Below are 25016 nucleotides of genomic sequence, written 5' to 3'. Positions count from 1 at the left end.
AACTCACCATAAACAGCATTTTTTTTTTCAAGTCAGCGATGTGATGTGCTCAAAATATTGCTCAAAACCTGTGTGCGAAGATAGAATATATGTATGTGTGTGTGCGTGCATGGCGGGTGCAGTGAGGCCAGCTCAGTCTGAGATCTGAGGAAGCCTGCGGGAATGTTCCCTGCCTTTGAAGAGTCTGCTATGTGCGCTCAACAAATATCAGGTCCAGAATGAAGAGAATGTGGCTTCAGCCCAGTCCTGTTTTATTAAGGGATCCCCTTCTTTTTTTCTTCCTTCTGCCTCTGTTGTTGTTGGGGATGAAGAGGGCACATCCATACTGATGAGGAGAGTTGGACTAGAGGCTGGAGCTCACAGAGTTCTTCGTCTTCAGTCACAACACATAAAGTAGGCTGACTGAATGCGTGATGTGCAGCGGGTAGCTGGAATGCTTTAAAACTCGCCTATATAGCGTCTCGCAAGCGAGTACACGCCTCACAGTTTTGTAAATATTTTATCATGCCTTTTCACGGTACGACACTGAAGGAAAACACTTTGCTCCAAAGTAAAGTAGGCAATGTACATCTTGTATAACAACGTAATTGAACAAATTAACTCAGAACTGCAACGCTGCAATTAATGTCTAAACTACTGCCAAAAAAATTGAGCATGCTGTCAATTTCTACGTTTCACTCTAAAGTGATTCGACAGAGTGAAATGTACACTTGGATCGACTATAACTATTATAAAAGTACTCCAAATGCGAATTATATTTAGGACTGACAGCAAATACACTCAGTAAAATGTACTTGATGATATGTACTGTGTACAGATACAACTTGGGAAGTACTTGCATAGAATGTGATATTTTATCATGTATCTTTCATACATGTAATAAAATCACATATAGCTTGTAATTGTGAGTAATATTTATTTAGTTGAGGAAAAGAAATGGACACAACTCATTTTTATGACCTGAGATTTAAATAAGCACCCATCTGTATATTTTCACAAGTTAATGTAGATCAGTGTTTCTCAATTATATTTTGCAAACCTCCTTCCTAGGAAGGTGAAAACATTCCACGCCACCCCATTTACCACGCTGACCATAAATAAGATTACTTTCTAAAAGAAGAAAAAAAGATGCCATTCCTTCCTCTAAAAAAAGATGCCATTCCTTCTTTAATCACAATTATGCTTCACATGGCAAAAACAAACCCTTTTCCCTGGGATCATCCGCCCCCACTATTTGAGAAACACTAATGTAGATGAAGAAATCAAGCCATCAACATTTACCAACAAGATTTATCGACCTCCACTTGTACACTTCCTTTGATGTATGATCTTTAGGTTATATCCTTAGGTTATATCCTTATGATATTTAGGTTGAATCTTGTTTGTCCACAGTCTAACTTTGTTTCCCGTCACTAATCCGAACATCGCTTTCCTTATGTCTTCATTATTTACTCCTTACTCATGACTCAGCAACTTACCGGCCCAGACATCGATATCCAGTGTTCCTTTTTTTATTGTAGCCTCAATTTTTCCTTGTTTGAAACAATATAGCCTCACCATTGATTTTTTGTGGATTGTGCTCCACTAAGCACTCTTTCAAGCCCCAGCTGCTATATTAAGCAGTCGTTTCCCACAATGGACGATACACTTTCCCTGCCTTCCGCTGCAATTTGGTTGGCTCTAATGGGCCTGGCATTACTCAAACGCCACATTGATTGCACAGTAGTGCATTTTAAAAGGAGCGGCTGAATGGGTCTGTCACAAAAGAGCCTGGGTTTTGATTCACTGAGACATTTTCATCTCGATTGGTTCAGCTTGATAGTCGAAGCTACTTCTCTCGCTGAATAATATTCAACCCTGCTGTGACGGGGGCCTGAGGATTTTCCGGCCCGAAACTCAATATTGCACTTCCTAATGGTGGACTCCTTTTTGAAACCAGTGACAATAATGTTCCGGGATTGATTCCTCTGGCCACACATTTATTTCTGTTCTGATGTGATGTGACTACATTTAATTTCTAGGTTAAAGTGTGTCTCTTGAAATCACTGCTGCCTTATAAGCGCAAGAGCAAGTGATAACAGAGGCTGGGCTGCCTATCCAATCAATTGCGGTACGTGAGATTCCCACTATGTTGTTTATGATCGTCTTCCCTTGTCAGCGAGAGTCAATAAATTAGTGCATACTTTGCATAGAACAACTTGATGATCTATGTCTTGCTGTCTGGATTAGATTTGGGCCTAGTTTACATGTAGGCGGGCTTCCTGAACATAAGAAATAAATGTCCCCCCGTAACCAGTGTTGGGAAGTTACTTCAAAACTGTAATGCATTGTTTATTATTACTTATTACGGTCATTTCAAAATTATTAGTTACTTTATAATATTACTTTATTTGAAATGTAAGGCATTACACTACTACTATTTACATTGCTGTCATCAACATACCTGGAAATATGGGTTTGGCATTCTAAATGCAGCTCATTACACTCATAAAAACAGTACAAATCATTTGATCTGTATTGTATTGTAAATCTCTAAATACATGACAAGATGCACATTTCTTTCTTCCCTTTTCTCCCCTTCTTTTTTGCATTTTAATCACTTCATTACTTAGTTTGAGAGCATGGTGATAAATTGTTTATGCTTCATCGAAAATAAAAGACTAACCTTGCCTAATCTATATTACAACACAGTTAAAGATACTTTATGCGTCATCAACAACAAAACAGATTAGCGTTCAGCTAAATGATTATGGCTCATTCCTGACTCATAAATCACTTCCATGTAGACAAAGAAAATAAACTACAGTATATGAGGCTATCCAGACACATGTGAAGGTGACAAAAAAGCAAATTAGAAAAATTTAAAGTCGTTTTAATAGTACAGTGGTAACTCTACTTACAAATGTTTTATGAAAAATCCAGGTTACAAAACACCTCTTCGGAAAAATATTGTCTCTAGTTACGAAATAAATTCAGGATACAAAAGGCAACATTTTTTATGTATAGTAATGACACGAGATTACGAGTGCTCGCTCGAAGACTGCAATGTAATACATTACAACCTGCGATGCCTTACCTGTGCTGCTGGAGCTGCTGATTATAATCAGTATTTGTTACAGTTTTTGATGTACTGTATTTTAATAATTTCTTAAAATGCCAGCTTTTTTCAAATTGCACTGATATTCAATTTTTATCTTTACACGCTTCATCCACACTTTCTACCAAAAGTACACATTGTAGAACTAACAAACTGAAAACTAACATTAGCTACTGCTAACATTGTACATATTCACATTAAGACACGTAAATACCACTTTGCGCTACTGTAAACAAAGCACTGAACACTTCCTTAACTAGTGTGCTGTCGTGTCTGACGCTAGCCCTGTAGCATAAAGCACAAGAAGTAATTTGCATGACCTTAATCAGGAACTGAATGTGATTTTTTTTAATGGCTGTTTATATGTAGGTAACTCTGTGATAGCAATAAAAGAGTTGCAAGTACTGAAGCTTGCTACTCTACAACCACAGCTATAAAATCCAACGTCAAAATAAAATCCCACAATGGCTATTATCTTGTCGTCCATGTTTAATTTTGATGTGTTTATTTTTGTGTTGACCTTCGCAACATGCGGTTGGCTTGTTGTTTTGTTACATTCTTCTTTGTAGCTCTTTTTTCGCATTGCACATCACAATAAATATGGTCACATTTATGTACAAACTAATTGCACTGTGTGACAGGGTGAAATTCTCACCGGTGCACACTGTAAAGTTGGACGCATGAGCAGGTGAATCGGTCACAGTGTTGATAAGCGCCAGAAGTTACAGGAAGTCAAAAAATTTGTTAAAACCATCACAACTTCACTGTCATACGCATGACGTGTTATTTGTAGGTAGACAATATTGCCTTTTTTAGAGTAACTACTTTTTTTTACACAATTGTTATCCATGTGAGATTTTCAAAATGTAAGGAGTTTGTTGCACATGATAGTCAGCCAGTCCATGGTGTATCCTGTCACATACCCAAAGTCACACAATAGGATCCAGTAAAAATTCGCGGCATCGTAATCAATGGTGGTGTTTGTTGCGCAATCTGTGACAGGACTCATTATGGCACACACTTTTGTTAGCAAAGCTAGCATTATTTTAACATGTTCCTTAGAGGATTGTAATCCACGTTTGCATTTCTGCTGCTGTTTTCACGCTTACTGTAAACTATGATACACTAATTAAGGTCTATTTGTTTTTTCATTTTTTTAGCAAACAGACTGAAATATGCAAATTAGGATACAAATTGGGACAGGAAGGCGCCACCAGAACTGTGAAAACCAAGTCCAAATTTAGTTCCTCATTAAATGTAGTGAATGTAAATGAACAATGGCTGGCTTGGGTGTGACACAGACAGGAAAGGAGAAAGCAGAAGGATGTTCCTGTAGTATATAGTGGCTGGCTGCACATTTGTAGAATAAATTCATTTTGAATTTAGAAATGTCTATCTGTCTGTGTGTCAGTGAGTCACGTTTAACCTTAACAAGTTAGTTTGTGCATCATTACATGTAGGTGTGCATGCATCCGCGGTAGAATGTAATGGCTGCCCACACAGCTGCCTGTCAAATTCTAAGGGGACGCCGGTCCGATTAAAAGCCTCAAATGCATGTGAATAGATCACAATCTGCCTCCTGGCTTCAATTATTGTGGCTTCAAGCTCCCCTTGGTGTGGAGAGGAGAATTAGCTGTGAGCCTCATCATGTATTCAGAGATGTAATGGCTTCTGTGTGCCTGCGCCGCATAGATTAGCACCAAAGACCAAAAGGGAAGCTACATGTTGGCTCAGGCTTCATGAGCATTGCTTTGATGGGTGTCGAGCCCAAGTGTCATTAGCAATGTTGTGCAGTCAATTGTGCTGTAGATTGCCAAAACAAACTTGGCTTGTTTTCTCGTATGTTGCTAGAGGGCATGAAGACATTTGTATTGAAAACCAAAGTAAGGGGACCTCTCATTGTGCTGCTATTTTTGCCTTAAGTAGTATAGTCAGCATGTAATGTCCACAAATGACAAGCCCCCTGGTTCACCTCTTCTACCCTCTAGATGTGACAGAAGGAACGCTGGGGGCGTGGGGGGGATATTTGAACACCCCATAAATTGTCATGCAGGCTGCCTGCTACTTTCATTCCCCCGACAGCCTGGCGTATAAACTCTGTGCCAACCCGTCACACTGCCATTGGCCCATCCCTACACTTTCGACAGTGGAGTGCAATTAATGGCATAGATCACTCACATGGTGGCAAAGCTCATTTTCATAATGTTTCCTTTATTATCTGAGGAGGATATTAAGCCAGGAATATATTTACGTACCAGCTGCCAATGTTAACAGCTTGCTAATTGCCTGTTCGATGATTAATAAGCTTACAGCAGATGCTAATGAAGCGAGCAGTCATAGTTTCAAAGGTGCTCATGTGGCAGGGATTGTATTTTTTGCAGCTTGATTACAACAGTAATTATGCACTTGTTGCATCTGCTTTGCTGCAAATACAATTGATTGATGGCGATGATATATGTCTGCGCTAATTGATGTCTAACTGTTACGCGATGAGTATTTAGCATCGATTTTGTCAAGGATGCTTTTTGAAGGCCTTAATATCAATGCTGATTGAAAAAGTGTTTATTTATCTAATTTGGAGATGTTTTAGATACGGTAATCTTCCCCAAATGACCGGCATAATGCATACATGTCATCCTGTCTGCCTTCCATTCCAGTAGTTTGCATTGGTACATTCGTTAGCCCTTTTTACACCACCTCTAAACAAATGGCATTTCCCCCACACGAGGTACTGTCTGGACTATTACAGACATTGCTGCCTGTATGCAAGCGTATCAAACAATGATGGGACTGAGACTGAGCTATGTTTACCACCAAGCATTCATTTCTCCTGTGCTATTGCGTTGAAAGCAACTATCACTGCTGAGTTTGTATTTTATGTCACAGCGGGATCAAGTGCTGGTGTTGTCATGCATCTATTTCTTATACCGTTGGAAAATGAATGCTGCATCGACTGTTATAACTCTGATGTGGCAATTTTGAAAAACTTCTATGGAAGAGGAATCTGATGATGCACATTATCCTATTTTTCTTCATTCTCAAATTACCGGTAAATATTAACGATGTTAACATATTGTACATGAAAACCAATGAAAAGGAGGGTATTGGAAACATTTATTAATCGTCTCAGTTGGTTCTTAGAAGTGTTCCTCAAGCCATATATCATCTGCAGTAAACCCAATCTTATAGAATTGAGTGGAAAAAGAATAATGGTTAAGACGCTGCATCAAATTGAACGCTTCAACATCCATCCCTATATTTTCTGTACTGCCTTTGTTCACAAACATCTATTATTTCTGTTTCACAACAAATTTACACTATGTACCCAGCAGCTACAGCAATCATGTAAAAGTGTGGGTGGGGATGGGATTTCCCTGGTTTCAAGTTTGAAAACTGTCAAGATAAGAAAAGAAACAGCTGCAATTAAAAATGAGTGAATGCAGTGAATGCAACGAAATGTAAGTCTACTATGATTTTACAAAACTTGGAGACAGTCTATAGAAGTTACCCCTTGTTTTTTTTTTTTTTTTTTTTTTTTGTCTGTTTCTGCCACGGTTCTCCTGGCAAGTTTGTATGTATGGTCGCCTTTTGTATGGGAGCAAACCCAGGTCAGTGATGGTTATGGGCCTGGCGCGATGTAGTGCGTCAGTGTCAGGTTGCACTGTGGTCTGACACTGTGCACCTAGGCCATGTATCATCCATAGAAAGTTCTGGAAAAAAAAATGTTAATCAATTTGACCAGAACAAAATAACCTGAGAAAGAACATACTGTCTGAACAGCTGTTTTGCTTGTGAAAGCCTTCCCCCCCATGGCCCAGAACGGATACGGTGATAGACCATGAGCAAAGTTAGCAAGACTTACATATGCAGGATAAAAAAATAAGTCATCAAAATCCTGTGGTGCGCTGCGTTTTGGGAAACAGGTCTTCTGTTGCCGCCGTAAAGTAAACCTAGCATCAGCGGTACTTTCCGACAAAGTAACTGCAAGCCAAAGTAGATTTGGGATAAAACATTAACATGAAGGAAAAGAAGTTGTGGCTGCTAATGTTTGAGCAACTTATTAAATTCAACTGGATGCATTATTGTCAGGTTCAGGCAACCTGAAACATTAAATAAACAACAAACAGGAAGGAAGACAAGGGCCTTTTACCCGCGAGGAGAGCGGACAGGAACCTGTACTTTCTCAGAGTTCCTTCCGTTCTGGTTAAACTTTCTGTCCACCTCTTCTTTTATTCATGAGGGTTGGCCATCTTTACATAACCACTTGCTGCCATGGAAGGTTAGGGGAGACATTATGGCACCAAGGTAACACTCCGTTTCTGATGGTGGGGGACATAGGTGGAAGTCCATATACACTATCAGTCCCTGCAATTACTGCTATCTTCTTTACCAGGAACATGATGAAAGACCTCGTACTGTTCTGTCCTGTGATTAGATTATTGTGCCTGTGAGTTGGCCATTAGGTCATCAGGCCTGTGATTAGGTCCTTAGATCATCATGCCTGCGATTCATTACAACTGCAGAAAACATAACTCAAACAGAAAATATCCATCCATCCATCCATCCATCCATTCATTTTTTAGAGCCGCTTATCCTCATGTCTACTAATATACATGCCTCAGAAACAAATATGGGGTAACCTATATACAATTATTCTGACAGATTTTTTGGGGAAAAAAGTTTGTAAAACTTACCAAACTGAAAGCCAATTTTCACGGATCCACTTGTTAAGCAGCTGAGAGTGTCTTAATTACCCAAGTCTGTTGGGAGTCAGTCCTTTCTGCAAGTGCTCATGTTGTGGCTGTTAAATCCTTAGCGAAACATACCAAAATGCATCAGTGTGTGCATGATTACTATGATTGTATGATGAATGCTGTCTCGCTCACCTTTGGCACAGACACACGAGCTGCGTTTTATGGATTGCAAAGTGACTGGGCGTTATGCAGTCAGCAGTAGAGAATAAATCCTTCTCCAAATCCAATGTTTGTATCAATTATCATTTCGAATATCCCTTCCACGCTGTTATTGGAATCTTAAGAAAACACCCACTCGATCTCAGAACAATAAAGCGTAACCAGAGCTTGTGACGTTCATCAATTGAAAATACATGCATTGTCTTTGTCGTTTCACAGGCTCTTAGTTTAAAGTTAATAAACGACTTTGAAGTAATTGTATTGCTACTCAGACACTACAAAACGTGATTAGCTCAACAATGTCTGGTAAACCCTCTTTCTGCTGTTTGTTTAATTGTCCCTATGATGCCGCAGCTATGCTCTATTTATTTTGCTGCTTAACTAAAACAAAAGGCCGGGTTCAACTTTGGCAGAGGCTCATGCAATATTGAGCAGAGTGGAAGACTGAGCTGCACTCCAGAGATGTCGCTCCCAATCTTGGTGCGCAAAGACGAGCAAGTGTGTGAGCTAGTGTGTGTGTGTGTTTTCGTTCACGTTTGTTCCATGTTAGTGCCAAGCCTGTGAAGAACACAGCTTTGAGGCTATGAATAATTTCCCGTGTTTATGCTTTCTATGCCCCCAGAGTTGCTATTCCCCCCGCTGAAACTATTCCATTCCTCCATCCCACAGATTTGACTCCTATTTACGGCCAGATTACTTGTAATTATTTCTGCAACGTCTAAATAGACTACGTTCAAAACAGAAAAGCCTTTCTCACGACAAAGCAATTTTTCAAACATAATAAAACAGAGTATCTTATCTATTCAAATAAAAATACAAAAAAAATAAGTTAGCCTACCACTCTATATTAATGGAAAAAGAAAAATCATTTTGCTCTTAGAAGTAACATTACTCTTTACGTGACAGATTTGCGCTATCGAGTTTGCTTGTATATGGAAACGGTTGGCCGCCGCTATTGATGAGTGTGAGCTAAGTGCTTAGTTGGGGCCCGAGGCCTGGAGACTGTACCTCGAGATCGATCTAAACTGAACCGCTACTGCTCTGGTTGGATTGGGACGTTGTGAAGCTGGCCCATATAGCTAGATATTTATTTGCTCTTGTTGCTTGCTCACAGTTTTTTTTTTTTTTTTAAAGGCCTACTTTACATGAAGGCGGGGCTTCTGAACACCGGAAAGGCCTACTTTACAGGAAGGCGGGGTTTCTGAACACAGGAAATTGTTTTTCTGGTAAAAACCAGTGTTGGGCAAGTTACTTAAAGACTGTAATGTATCATTTATTATTTTATACCGTTGTTTCAAAGAATTACCGTATTTTCTGGACTATGAGGCGCACTGGGACGTAAGCTGCAGCAGCAAAATATGAGCAAAAAAAAAAAAATAATCGATTTTTGTCACAGATCAGCCGCACTGGACGATAAGCCGCAGGTCATAACATCAAATCTTTACGCAAAAAGATGGTAAATGAGGTCTATAGTTATTTTTTTTTGTTATTTAATGTTTTTGTTATTGTTTGCCAACAGCAACATCCTCTTTAACAGACTGAACATGCCTGTATGTTTAGTCCCAACCTATTTCTACAAAATGGATTGATGGATTTCTGTTAGTTAAATAGCAGTTCAAAATTGAAATCAATACTTCAATAGAATATTTTTTTGCCTCCCTTTGTTTTATAGTTTATTTCAGTGAAATAAATAATAATACATTCTACATGATTCATAAACAATCATAAATATATAAATAAAATCACATATAGCTGCTGTGTAAAGAATATAAAATTTGCATATCACAATTTACCCAAAATTGTATACATTCTCATTAAATATATATATATATATATATATATATATAAATAATATATTGTTTTAACTCTTTTTGAGCACAGCCATTGATTTACATCTTTTCAGCTCTATTTGACAATTGTTCCATAAATCAACACCCTGAACAGATACACACATTTGCTTGCTGGTGGCTAGCAAAAAAAACAAAAAAAACAATAACAAACAAACAACACACACACATACGCAAAAAAAAAAAAAAAAAAAACCCACACAGACACAGATAAGCCACACTGGACTATAAACCGCAGGGCTCAAAAGGGACAGGCGTTTCGAAAATAGATAGGTTTCAGTGAGACTAATATTAGCAGGTAGACTACATTTTTGTTATTGAGTTTAACATATTTGCTAACATTTGTTTTTGTATGTTTCATCTTAATACACATTGACCAAAACTATTTATAGACTACTATTAATAGCAATTGTCCAGTGAAAATTAGTGTTAGCTCACCTTGTCATTATTGCTAGTTGCGACAAGGATCTTGTTGACAACGTTTTGAAATCCTGGCAAATCCACTGTGGAAACTGGCAGCATATCTTCCAAGTATGACATACTCCGTCACAAGTCTCCTAATCTCTTGAGGTGGAAGTGGCATCCATGACAGAGAGAAAGATCATTTTGCCTGTTCTGTTTTATTCCCACTCTCAATCGTCCGGGTTTTCTTTTTGCAAACTTGACTTTACTATGCCTCCTCTCTAAATGGTTTGGCAAATTACTGGTGCTATTTTGCAAAGTAGACACCTCTTTAGGGTTCACACACAATGTGCACCTAACTTTATTATTCTACTTGTCTTTATCTCTGACGAACGTAAAGTAATGGGTGTATGTCCATCTTGTCTACGTATTGTCCATATTCAACTTGTCCTCTGCTGCTGTCGCATTCATCTTTGCTTTAGTCAATACTATCAACGTAGGTAAACGCTCTGCCCTGGACTTCTCTCCTCTGATCTCGCTGTGTTTTTGGTGAATTTGTGGGGGGGGGGGGACAACCAAAAGAAAACACTCTCGCTCTCACACCACTCTCAAACGCTTACTCTCATATATATCGAGTAAAGTCCGTTACAGCAAAAAGTAATGCATTACAGTAATGACATTACTTTTGTAATGCATTACTCCCAACACTGCATATACCGCAGCAGATTAACCTGCCTTGCCAAACAGGCCAACTGTCAACCCGCCTGAAATTCACCGTTGCTTGTCAAGAGCGACGGCATTGCTAGAAACTCCGCTCACTGTCCATCAGGTCTCAGCATTATTTGTTATGAACACAACAGAGCCACAATATATTGAGTATTTGAGGAAAGTGTGTGCCACCTTCCAGCCAACTGGCAATGACTTCAAAGCAGTGCTCAAGCTACAGCATATCAGCAATGATGGAGTTATGAAGTTATCCAGCAAGTCTTTGGCTCTGATCCTTGCTGGTCACACCATCCTTGTTGGTGACTCCATGTTTTCCAACGTGCCGTCACCTGATACTCTTGGAGCATCCATCCAGCCTCGCCATTGCTGTGTGAAAAAAAACCCCAATAACAAACAAAACCTCATTAAGGTCCCGAACCACTCCTTTGAAAAAACAAACAAAACAAAACAAAAAACTCACCATTGAGGATGTGAGCAATCTACTTTTTTTTAGTATTTTCAGAATAAAACTGCCTTGCCTTGACAAGTAGAGACCATATTAGTTATAGTTGCTGTGGACAAACAGCAAGTGTGTGCTGCGGCAATTACATATCATTAACTGACTAAAACTGGCTAGTCTGTAATATCAGATCATATCGGATTATAAACTAATGTTCACATGAAGTGTAGTAAAAAGTAATACTGGGAGCAATTAGGCAGAGTGCCTGAGGGTTTTTTACACTTTATATTAAGAATAGTAATTCAGGGAAAATAAATATATTATGATAACAATCCCTTAATATCTTTTGCTAAGAATACTACCAGGAATGCAAAGTGCTGCTCACTAACAAGATGTGTAGACTGCACATGATTTATTGAGGTCATTAATGTATGTGTGCTCTTTAACTTGTAAATTATTCATGTATGAGTCAAGTAAGTATTTATTCATTTCCCCTTATTTTACCATTATTGGGAAAGAGGCCTTCTGCTGTGCACCGCATATCTGCAAATATTATTGATGATTAAAAAGATATTTCAAAGGATGATTTCAAAATTTTAACATCCATTTCTTTAATGTGATCCTACACATGACAAGGAAAAAGTCAGCTTGTTTTCCAAATGTTTTAATTGTGCATGTCGTACTCAAAAAGATCAACTCATGACCATATCTTCATGAACAATGTGGAAAGTAACATTTCGTTATTAGACCACTACATTGAGACACTCTAAATCAGTGCTTCTCAATTGTATTTTGTCAAGTCCCTCCTCGGAAACTCCCGACTATGACTAGAATTATCATCCACAAAAATTGAATAAGTATACCTAAACCTCTATTCTTTTTAGCATTAACAAAAGAAAAATCAGTTTAATTCAACTTTCAACAACTGTTTTTTTTTTTTTTTTTTACAGAGTTTATACGGGTTACAGCTTAGTCTAAAACAAACAAAAATAACCAAGAGCATCAAAGTGCCTGAAACTAAAAAAAGAAGGATACAATTCTTATTTTATTGCGATTGCACTTTACATGACAAAAACAAAGCCTTTTCCCTGGGTCATCCACCCCAGGGTTAGATCTATCGCAGACTGAAAAACAAACCAAAATAGAAGATGGATAGTTGGAATGTGTTTGGCACCTCACCAACAGCATGTACATCTTTTTTGCCGACAAGTTAATTTGTTATGATCCCTTGTTTTGGACAGGTGTGATTCTGGTTTGGTTGCTGCATGCCTGATGTTGCTCACTGCGGTCAAAGGAATGACCAAGGAGTTTGTGTGAATGCTCAAACAAAGAAAATTAAAGGCAACATGTTTGGAAGTCAACCAGTGCCAGAGTGGGCTGTGTAATTATTCACAGTCCATAAAACTCCGGAACTCACATCCTAAATGTATAAACAACAAATAAAGTTTTCAACGAAAATTACCAGCTGCAAAAGGTTTGTGTTAGTAGGATTTGGGTTTCCTGTTTAAAAAAAAAAAAAAAAAAGAAATACAGCATAAAATCCCAAAGCCATCTTTAAATAATTTTGAAGGAAAAAAAAAATCATTCAACTTCTACTCCAGTATTTGACTGTGTTTTACGTGGCATCCTCTTTTGATGAGTTGGTGTGATATGTGCATTTTAATCCCAGCTATTTGTCATCACGTTATATGCTAAATGGTGCTCAGAAGTAGAAAATAAACTGACACAACTATTCTATCGCTGTTGTAAAAATCACGTGGCTTCAAAGCAACAAATATCAACAACGCAGTCGGGCAACCATCCTCAGTGAACGCTCTTAAAGTGTTTGTCTGCTTCTGGCAAACACAAGGTTAATTCTCCGTGGAACTGTTCTAATTAAAGATACCATTTTAACAAGTGTTAATTTTTTTAGCCAGTATCTCTCTTATGTGATCAAGTGTTCTGCATAGGAAGCTCAAAGTGGAGTTGCGTGTATAATGTGATGTTTCATGGTGGGTGGCCGATAGTTTTCTTATGACCTTGAGGAATTTACACAGTGCAGATGTGAAGCTACCAATGTGATACAATTACAGTATTGCTACTTAATTCAAGTCGGTTATTAAAAAAATAAAGCAATATTGTACTTGTACAAATAGTGCTGCTTTTTGCACATGCAGAGCATCTAAACCACTGGGCTAAAGACCGACTACACCGTGGATTGGTCGCCAGCCATTGAAGTGCACAAAGGCTGGTCACAATCTTACGGACAGGCAGTTTTGGGTCTTCGGTTTCCGTCAAGCGGGAGTATGCTGGCCTACCTTGAGAAAACCCAATGAAGCAAATTTTTGTTTGTAATATAATACACTACCGCGTTACAGCAGAAAGTAATGCATTAGAGGAAGTACATTACTTTTGTTATGCATTACTCCCAACACTGGAGGCAGGCATGCTAATCACGTGGCCACCATGCACAATGATCTCACATTACCTCAGCACAAACTTTAACATTCAGAATTTGTAACTAATGGACATGATTGTTTTGTTTTACTGATGTCAGCCTTCAACTATTGACTGTGCTTTGTATGTTTAAAACTAGCTTCTTTTCTAATTACCTTTCCACTGAGGGCTAATTATGGACTGTGGAGTGAGTGGAATATTTTCCACATCTGTTATAGTTTAGAAGATGTACATATGGAGACTATTTTTCTAGGGTTCATAGACAGTTGAAGACATGCTTTTTATTAACTTTTGGACAGCTATAATGGTTAAATGTCAGTTTCAAAATTTGAATATGTAAAACAAAAATCTGAACCCTACTTGCTGTTATTTCCTCTGCAACATTATTTAGGGATCCATACATTGTACTTTTATTTCCTTAGGCCTGAAAACTGTCGACTGTCACTGACATTTTTACTTCACTTCAAAATTTGAAAAAGGAAAAGAAAGTGATGAACACATCACTGCAATCAACTTACAGAACTATAGATGACATTAATGCTAAGTTGATGGTATATCCTGGTCCCGAGTAATAATGTTTTTCAACATTGTTTGGGAAAATTACAAGTTAGACTTAACCTGTACATTAAATCAAAACAACAAGCCATGTTAACAACAACAACAACAACAATAATAATGATAATAATAATAATAATGATAATAATAATAATAATAATAACACAACCCTGGATGATTCAAGAGCTCACTGTTATCTGTCCCGTTCATATTTGTGTTTTGACAGGCTATTGTGCTGGGATTAACTGCTGTCATACTTCTTTTCTTATTATTTTTTTATCTCATTACAGGCCATCCATGTGATTTTGAAGATTTTGCCATTATTATAGAGTTTTTATTTGGGAAAAAAATAAACAAAACCTAATACCTTTCGTGCCACATGCCTTCAGGCTTTCTAGGAGAGGGCACGTTTTTAAAACCTGCAAGTCACATTACTTTGATTTGTTTTTGTTTTACAGCAAGACGTGGCCGTGTTGGAAGCCAAGAAGCAATAATGCCACGCATCAACGTGCGGCTCTCCTGTATATGTGGATGTTAGTGGGTGCAGCTGGCAAAGCTCCAGGCTCTTCTGCCCTTGGTGGATGACAAACTCAGGAAGGTGGTCGGTAATAGCTTTCCTGCACCTGCTTATTCATCCCAAATCCTTCACTTAAAGGACGACTGAGATTAAGTTCTGCTCAGGTATCCCTCTCCTCCTAAACCTATTGACCCTTGCTGATTGAGTCATCAATACTGAGCCAACCTGAAGTTTTTGGAGTCTCTCTATTTTACGCAGCATAACAAAGACGCTCAGCTTTTAAAATGAAGACAAATGCTGGAAAGCTGCCATTTTGAAGAATACTAAATCTCTTCCTGTCCTTTACTCAATCTCAAAACATAGATTTCCCTGCTTGTGTGTGTATATTGTAATATTCAAGTCATGGCAAACATACAACGAGCCAACGAAGCCAGAAACCGCTTTTCCTCTGAAAGTGAAAAAAAAAAAAGAAAACACGGACCCTTCCAGAATTTAATCAGCTTTTGAAACCAGAAGTTAACATTCGATCTGTAAAAAGCCGTAGCTCACTCCTCCTACTTGACATGAAATCAAATGTTTCCTGCTTTAGATCAGGTTGTTAGTAACAATATTATTTATTTTATCGATAAAAGCTAAACAAATGAGAGGGTGAGGATTTTTTTTTGAGACCTTTTCTTTCTTGAAGTCAAAATCTCCAGTTTTGTATAGACGCGTCTTCTTCAAATAAACAAACAACGACAGGGGGAAAATATATATGTAGACAAGACGGTTACATGTAGACAAGACCTTAATGACAAGGATTGAGTTAATTGGATTCACACCTGTGATAGTATTCTAAAGCTCACATGAAAGCCTACGGTACTTCCCTGTGAAACATCATGCAAAGGTCAAACACACACACACAAAAAAACAAAACAACAAACAATAAAACAGCTGGGTTAAACATGATCCACATATGGATCAAATGAGGACCGACCCAATATTTAGGCCTATTTGACCCAACATACTGGCCTTTTTGGCGCAAAATAATAATAGTAATTGGGAAAAAAAAGTTGTTTTACAAGCAGACTGTTTCTCTATGCGCCGGTGGTATTTGCGCATATTTAAATGAGTTAATATACATTCATTAGGCAGAGCAATTGCCATCCTCTATACAAGTTCACCGAACTTCATGGTTAAAGAATGTTGAATTCACTGACACGGACGCAAACAGCGGAGGAAGCATTGTGAAGCAAATACCGGAAGTTGAAAGCTGGTGGAATAGAATAGTACTCCCCAGTGGAACTTCATATTAAGCAAGGGGACATTCTAAATACAAAATTGCCACAACGTCAGTTAATGGCTACTAATTGCCCACATCACTCTAAAAAAAAAAAAAAAAAAAAAAATCTCTAAATAATCACATCAGTAGGATGTCTTGGTGGAGGAGTGGTTAGAACATCCGCATCACTGTTCAGGGACCCGATTTCAAATCTACCTCCTATGTGGAGTTTGTATGTTCTTCCCGAGCCCATGTGGGTTCTCCCCGGGCACTCCGGCCTCCTCCCACACTCCTAAAACATGCATGGCAGGTGTATTGGACACACTAAATTGTCCTTAGGTGTGATTGGATGCGTGAATGGTTGTTCATCTCTGTGTACCCTGCAATTGGCTGGCCACCATTTCAGGGTGTCGCCCGCCTACTGCCCGAAGTCAGCTGGGATAGGCACCAGCAAGCCTGCAAGCCTTGTATGGGTAAGCGGCTGTAGAAAATGGATGGATGGGTCAGTGTTGATTCTTATTTTTAAATCGTCCATAAGAAAAACATTTTAATTAATCAAGAAAACCGATACATTGCCCCAGCCTAATTTATCCTTGGCATCATTCACATTTAATATATATACGCACTCCCAAATTATTTGGATTTAAGTTTGATTACTACACTCACACCAAATGAGCAGTTAATGAACATTTCCATTGAATAATTGGTGATGGCTTGTGTAAACAGATTAAAGCTTATAAAAATGTTTGTGCGCTCTAAGAAGACATTTAATATAAAGACAAGGCTGTGTCTGCGTTTATGTACTGTATTTTCCGCACTATAAGGCGCACCGGATTATAAGGTGCACCCTCAATTAATGACATATTTTCAAACTTTTTCGATTACAATATAGTATTACTCAACGTAATAACAATAATAACTCAAATAAACTCTCAATAGCATCATAACTCAATGTCAATATGACCAATCTTGTTCAACTGTAAACACACAAAAGAAACAGGTAAAGCTTACTTTATCACTTCATTCCCCATCTACGAAACCCAATCTCAATATTGATCCATATATAAGGTGCACCGGATTATAAGGCGAACCATCAGCTTTTTTAAAAAAATTAAGACTTTTAGGTGCGCCTTATAGTGCAGAAAATACGGTAATCTAGAAACACACACACCAGAGTGCTCCTCCACCCAACATTCCAACTCCTTCAATCAATCAATCAAATTTTATTTATATAGCCCGAAGTCTCAAAGGGCTTCACAGATGAAAACCCATTCACCGTTATTGTGTAATACTGTGGATTCTTCTTTTTTCAATCATTCGCACCAGGGTTCAGATGACAAGATTTCCACCAAATAAACCTCACAGAGAAATAACTGGTTTATAAATCAGGGTTTGCTTTAATAACGTGGAAGATTTTAGTCTTCATCTCTTTATCTTGCACACGTCGATAAGCTTTTTGCCTTTTTATCTCATGTGCAAAATTAAGTGGGATGTAACGAATGAATGAATATAAAGTAGCGTGCTCCATTTTGTATGCCATCACTCATGTTGAATGTCATCCGCAGCTACTAATTCTTTTTGCGGGTTTCATTTCTTTGGTGTGATACTGTCTCTGTGTCCTCAAGAGGCAAACAAGTTGGATGCCGGCTCCCTCGGATGTTCTGCTGTCTCTTGGTGACAGAGAATGACATCCTCGTTGGCGAGTCGAGACACAAGAAAACAGCTACATTACAGTTGAACCTCAAAATAATAGGGTGGGGAGCAAAAAAAGCATTCTTTCAATTTCAATTCCATTGCTATGATTTTTTTTTCCCCTCATATACTGTAAGATTGGCATAGGAGGTACAGTATATATACACAATAAGGCACCAGGGAGCGCAACCAAAACAGCTTGGGAGTGCACTACCAAAATATAACTAAAACTATGGAACCGAGTTATAAATAAACAAGCAGCAATATCCTCTGTTATGAATATATAATTTCTTTCCTTAATAAGTATTATGGCCCGAGGGATGGGCTACAAACGGCACAGCGAGCACTGATATTTGAATAGAACTTGGATTGAATTATTAAGGCACCAGCAGACTGGTCTATTTCCTCTCAGGTGATTGGCTCTTCTGCCCACCGACACCGACACCTAACCCTATTTAAATCATCATCGCAAATGAAATGAACACAAAATAAGCAGGTTCAACCGCGGAAAAGATTCCAGTAAATAGATTCAAACATTCATTTTTGGAATCACAAAAAATCTTGCCATCTACATACGTATACGTACAGTGTACTGTATATAGAGAAAAGTATTACCTTTTTAAAATGTTCTTACCTTCAAATGCATTGAAAACATGTTTGGGCGAGAGGCCCCATCACACAATGCCTTTTAGAAAAAGCTACACTGTCTCGCATGTGCATCGAGGATACCGTGACGTATCACAATGCATGGCCGAATGGCGTACCTGGCGATGTTGAAATGGCTGTCAAACCATTATAATTAATTAAATGTGGCATTAACTAAATAAATGTTTTATTTAATTAATGAAACATTTATTTAATGAATGACACTTTTAATCAATTACTTAAACATTGAAATATTTAATGACATTGATTATTGAATGGTACATTTGAACATGAATTTTGGCACTTTCGGTCCTCCATACCTTTGACCAACTACCATGGTTTATATTAATCTGACAGGATGAACTTAACTAGCAAGAAAGGGTAAATCTAAAATGTGTATATGAATGTAAATACAGTATGTGAGCAAAACATTGTAGAAGTATGAATACATTTTTGCACTGTCTAAATTGTGTGGTGTAAACGTGCCTAGACAGCATAGACTTTGATAATGTCACCCACAAAAGCCTCCAATGTGCATATCTCTATGTTTGACACTTCTTTGAGGTTACCTCTGCACAGCTCTAAAATTACTTTACTTTTGTGATTATTTTTTGGAAGGCCGGGGGGCCTTCTTTCAAGATGCATGCATTGAACCGTTGACTGCCAAAAATCATGTTCAACGTACAAAACTACAGCAGCAGATGCTAAAGTTTAGGTGAAAATGGTTATTTTTTGAAAATCACTTATTCTACTTTTCAATGGAGGACCATGTCAAAATAAAATACATATGTTTCATTAAATAATTAAATAGTGTCATAAATTAATTAAATGTTTAATTAATTAAGTCAGTTTGTCTTTATTCGATGGAATGAAATGAATCAATTCATTAAATGAATCGTGGAATGAAAGCGTGATTAGCTCAAATCTTGTCCGGTCCAATGCTATGGCCTGAAGTCGTTGAAGAAATGGTGACTTCGATGTTTGAGGACCTGCATGAACTTTCGAGAGATTTAGGTAGAGATATTTTAGTCCTTGGTGAGTACGTATATGGAAGCAGAGCCGGCAGAAAATGATTTTATACAACACAAAGTGGAGGGATTTATTAAAGTTGTTGTTTATTAAAGTAGTTATTTACGCACTTTCCAATTACAACATTGACCCAAGATTGTCCGAATTCTAGAAGAAGTACAATACTCAACATTTGTTACCCTGCACTGTCTTGTCTTGAAGAACAGGGCAACCAATCAGGTGTTAGGACCCGCCCATCAAAGTTCGACGCGAGAGTTTGACAGATAAAATAAATTCATGCAACTCCGCAACACAGGACAGTGAAATAGTTGACTAAGTAGATACATGTATTTCTTTATACATTTATTTTAACAATGTAATCATTGGTGATTTCATTAATTGACACATTTAATTAAACATTGATTTAATTCATTTTTGAATTAATGAATTAAACATGTATTTAATTAATAAATTATTCACCGGTAATTAATTGAGTACATTTGCTTCTTTAATTTTGGCCCTCTACTTTCGGCCCTCTGTACTTTTCTTTTTGTAAATATGTTCCATTCCCCTATGTTAAGCCAGTGGAAACGAAGAAAAATGACTTGCATTTCACAAAGAAATGCATCTTGTTACAAAGGAGATCACAGCAAGTTGTCCATTTAACATTTTTCCTTGCAAGTGGGTCACCCTGTATAATGAACTACAGTATCTTCGTAATAATGATAACTCACAAGTACACAACATCAAGCCAATATCAGCGTTTTGCTCGTTCTCGTTCTTGTTCTCTCTGTATCTCTCACACAAACACACACACACCAGCGCACTTCAGAAACTGATAATAAGGCGATTATTCCATAAATAATGCTAGAACCGACTTGGGATTTGCCTAACAATGCCTCATTACTAGTGAATGAGCATCGTCTTTTACTTGAGATAATACAATTCGTCAAGGAGAACAGATGGGGGAGGGAGCGTAGTGTGGGGGTGGACTTGGGGGGAGGAGGACAAAACATTTATTAATTTGCACGAAATGGAATTAGCAGCGGGGAGTTAGAAGCAGCGAAGTTTCTAATTTTACTCTTGCCCCCCGTGCGCCGATGGTAAATGGAGATTTGTCACACTCCACTTGGCTGGCTCCCCAGCTTGATGAGCTGTCTCTCTCGCCTAAATCTCTCGCTCTGGCCACAATGCCAGCGCTCACATCACTGCCACAGCCCCACTGAGACGTCATGGCAGTGGGAGGAAGTGTCACCAGATGTCACATTTCACTGGTGATACTGGATTAAAAAGACAGTGTGAGCACATGCATTATTTTCAGATCCCTCGGATGAAAATGCTGAGGACAAAAGTTGTTAAGGTCCCTCCTTGAACAATTTGAGGGATTCTCTTTTTCATTTCTAGCATGACTGTATATGAAACAAGGTTCGTAAAGACGCGGGGCTCTATTTTCGTGCCCACTGTTGCAAGCTGCAAGCTTAGCCTCAGTGTGAGCATAGATGGAGTGTCCTGACTTTTGGCATCAGTGTTATCAGTTGCAAAGAGGTGGTGGTACCGGCACAGTCATCCTTCTTCCCGGTCACACGAAGGGGCTTCCCATTCCCTTCAAACAGGAAAAAGGTAATCGACCATGCAAAGTACATTTATAAGGAACTGCAAGAAGAGGAGCAGGCACTTTTCCATCCTTTGTCCATTTGTGACAGCAAGCTCACCTACTGCACCGAACCCCCTACCTAACCCTAACCATCACACAAGTTCGTAGAGCCCGAAATATGTCTGTTACGGAACCTTCAACAGAACCGAGACCCTATTTATCTACTCTAGTCCACTTTCTGCCACAACATTATTAAGTGCTCCTGTAAGAAAAACTGCCCTCTGTCAACAGGAGCACCCAGTGACATGCAATGTGATCTGCCAAATTCCAAAACACCCAAAAGGAGACTTAAATTGGCACAAAAATAAAGATGTACTAGATTTTACACTCAAGCACGTGTTTGCTGTTTACCAAAATATAGCCTATGGAATATGCATAGGAAGAAATTGAGACCCCTGGTCTCAGCCACGTAAAACACCTTTGGGATGAGCTACGATGCAAATGTGAGCCAATCTCTCAGCTGTCATAACAGCATCTCCAATGTAATGTATTCATCTTATGTAGGTATAAAAGGATATTTGCACTACAGATAATTCTGCATGCACACACAAATGAGGGAGCTTCTTGCAATCAAACCAAATTAGAATAAGCCAAGTTGCTCCATTGCTCACCAGTAATACTATATGATACTGAGAAAATATTGTTGGCAATCAATAATAATAATAATAATAATAATAGCTGTTATTTCTCTTCGTGTCGCTTGAGTAAAGCTGGAGCTAAACTGCGTTTATTGATTGTGTTGCACGAGCAGATAATTGCACGCTTATGCGTTCTCACCCACGCACACAAACAAAGAGTGTGAGAAAGAAGGGGGGAGGGAATAAACAACATTGTCATAAAGCGCTCAACAGCAAGAGGAAGACCTCTTTTCCTTGTGAATGTATTTGTTTTCATGTCTGCCGTTTGTTTATCCATCCGCTCGAGCCCCTCCTTAGACCTCTCGGGTCACTATGTCCGCAAGGCCACAGAGTGATTAAAGGCAAGCCGAGACACACACAAACACATAGCGCCCACAGCGCTCGCCTGGCGATAAGGATCCCGATGTGTCTGACAGCGAGGTTGACTGCCGAGTGTGAGGGAATTAGAGGGATTAGGGGTTTATAGAGTAGCGTGATAGCCTCCGGGATGACGGAGGGATTAGCCCGATTATCTCTCCTTCTCCCTCTTCCAGCCAGGCAGGCCTCGTCTGGAGCTGCCAGATGTGGCACCGAAAGACTGAAAGAAGCAACCACAACAAGAACGTGGAGGAGAATATGCGGGAGAAGGAGAAGCAAAGTGAGTGTGGCTTGTTGAAGAAAAGGCGGATGAAGTGAGTCAAGGATGCTTTTTGCAGCCAGCCAGTAAGAAAAGAGAAATATCAGGGAGGAAATTGTGTGGGAAGAGATAAGCAAGGTAATAATAGCGGCGAAAAGGGATGAGACAGGAGGCACAAGTCTCTGTTGGCTTGCCTTCACCCTCTTTCCCTACAGTGCGCATTGACTCCTTGCTCACCTTAATGTGGGATTTCATTAAGATGGTGCTCTGAGCAGCTTTACATTTTAATTTGCGCATCTCTCTCCACGCCAGAGGCTGTCTACAGCGGATCAGGACAGTCTCATTCTTAGCCATCTTACATACTTAAGTGTCAGTTGTAGCTTTAGGCAGCTAGTTCATAATTTGTAATGAAAAAGCGGTCACTAATTTCTCATGTTAATGTAACAGAACTACCGCTGATAGTATAGTAGAAATGCAGCTGAAGTGGGTGGGGTCTGCATTTACCGCATTTTCCGTACTATAAGGCGCACCGGATTATAACGTGCACCTTCAATTGATGACATATTTTAAAACTTTTTCCATATATAAGGCGCACCGCATTATAAGGCGCAAAAGTATAAGCAGTCAAACTTTATTAGTAGATTACAAACCAGCTTTCTGACAACTCCATTCACTCCCAAAATGAATAAACAACAGTCTTATGTTTTATTTTATCAGGATTTCCGTGACAGTGTATCTTTTAACAGCATTGTATAACATGTAGTGCAACATTTATATCAGCGAACGTTTCCTCCAGTGCAATCACAATATAGTAATACTCAAACTAATAACAATAATAACTCAAATAATAACTCTAAACTCTCAATAGCATAATAACTCAGTGTCAATATGACAAACCTTGTTCAACTGTAAACACACAAAAGAAACAGATAAAGCTTACTTTATAAATTCATTCCCCATCTACGAATCCCAATCTCAATATTGATCCATATATCAGGCACACCAGATTATAAGGTGCACCATCAGCTTTTTTTTAAAAAAAAAGGTGTTTAGGTGCGCCTTATAGTGCGGAAAATAAGGTTGCTATACTTTTGCTACTCCATTGTACCTACACACCAGAACACAACTCTACTGCAGTTGATATATGCTACATTTGCATTTAGTTATAAATGTCAACATTTTCTGAAACATTCACAATATATCTGTTTCCCTGCTTTAGTAAAGGGGGTTATGTTAATTGTGCTGCCTCGATTGAAACCGCGACGTACAGATAACTTCATAATGCAAATAGACATCATTTTTGTCTACTTTCAACTGTCAATAAAAAATATGATATTCATGTCACTCACCAGAGAAACAAAGACATCGCGTTCCTGCTCGCTCCAAAAGTCTGGCTCTTTGTTGCGTCTGAGTTTCAACTGGTTTACCCTATGAATGTATTCAAATTCGTCTCCTTGGTAAGTCCCTCCTCTTCCTTTGACAAATATACTGTAATGCATCACAGCATGTTAAAAGTATTTTTGTTTCAAAACTTCCAGATTCCACGCATTCAGAGCATGCGCAGAACACAAACCAATGGCAAAGGAGGTAACTGGAATGTATTCACTTGATCACATATTCGGGTAAAAAAATAGGTAATTCAGGTGTCTCATTCTTTTTTTTAAAAGCAGGACAATTAGCTTATTCGGGTTACTGGGTGCATTTATTTGGTGTTTAGGAACCCCCAAATTCCCCAAATTTGACTTTCAAAGGGGTTATTGACTGCAACTAAACACAGCAAAGGAAGCACCCATTACAGGGGTCTATTTCCAGTACTGAATGTATAATCCAAGCATTCAGTAGTGAGACCATTTAAGTAACAATAACTACTGTTGGTCGGTCGCACATGGTCAAGTACATTTGTTTTTTGCACATTATTGCCTCTGCTCCCTCACGACTATAAACAATATTATGATTAATAATGTGTTAGTGAAGTATGAATTAGGTAGAGCAATTCAACTATTGTTCTTAGAGACAATACCTTTGTCATTTTTAAAACTCGCCATTTTTATTGTTTGGCTTTTGACACCGCATGAGAATAGTCATTGTGTTAGTTTTGCTGTTTTTATGATATTGATTCCTTTTGTCTGTTGTGTGATGCAACTCCAGCTTTTTTTTTTTCATGCAGCGATGATTATCTTAAATTCCTCTATGAATGAAATAGAGTTGCATGAAGATAGTGTATATGCCAGCTGAGAAATCTTTGCTGGCCCTGACCTTTCACCAATTATTATTGCACTATCGATTGTGTGGAAGCTTATGTAGAGTTGTTTGACAAGATCCAACTGTATCAACTACTGTGGTCATATTTGCATTTCATGTGTTATTGAGTTGCTGGCGTAGCCGCTTACAACACGTGTCAAAGTCATGGCCCACAGGAAGTTTTTCTCTGGGATTATATTCATTTATTATTAGAAGTGTCCCGCGGCTTTACTGCGGCTTACAGACCGGAGGTGTTTTACACACACCATTACTACATTTCCCACAATGCAACAGTGGTGTGCCCGAGCAAGAGATGGTTTCATCTCATT

The 25016-nt window shown here is 38.6% G+C and overlaps 1 long non-coding RNA gene across 1 annotated transcript in view; it reads left to right on the top strand.

Moving 5' to 3' along the window:
- LOC148424977 (uncharacterized) overlaps window positions 1-23875 on the top strand; it is a 42279-nt gene extending 18404 nt beyond the window's left edge. The window contains exons 2-4 of the long non-coding RNA XR_015865501.1: window positions 14874-15096; window positions 22364-22467; window positions 23799-23875. This is a non-coding gene — a long non-coding RNA (uncharacterized LOC148424977). The remainder of the gene's footprint in view (window positions 1-14873; window positions 15097-22363; window positions 22468-23798) is intronic.
- The last annotated feature ends 1141 nt before the right edge of the window (window positions 23876-25016 follow it).

Source organism: Hippichthys cyanospilos, chromosome 4 (assembly GCF_059441005.1).
Source record: "Hippichthys cyanospilos isolate Australia breed blue-spotted pipefish chromosome 4, RoL_Hcya_1.0, whole genome shotgun sequence".
NCBI classification, from domain to species: Eukaryota; Metazoa; Chordata; class Actinopteri; order Syngnathiformes; family Syngnathidae; genus Hippichthys; species Hippichthys cyanospilos.
Note: the sequence above shows the minus strand (reverse complement) of the source record. Positions and strands in the feature narration are given on the sequence as shown.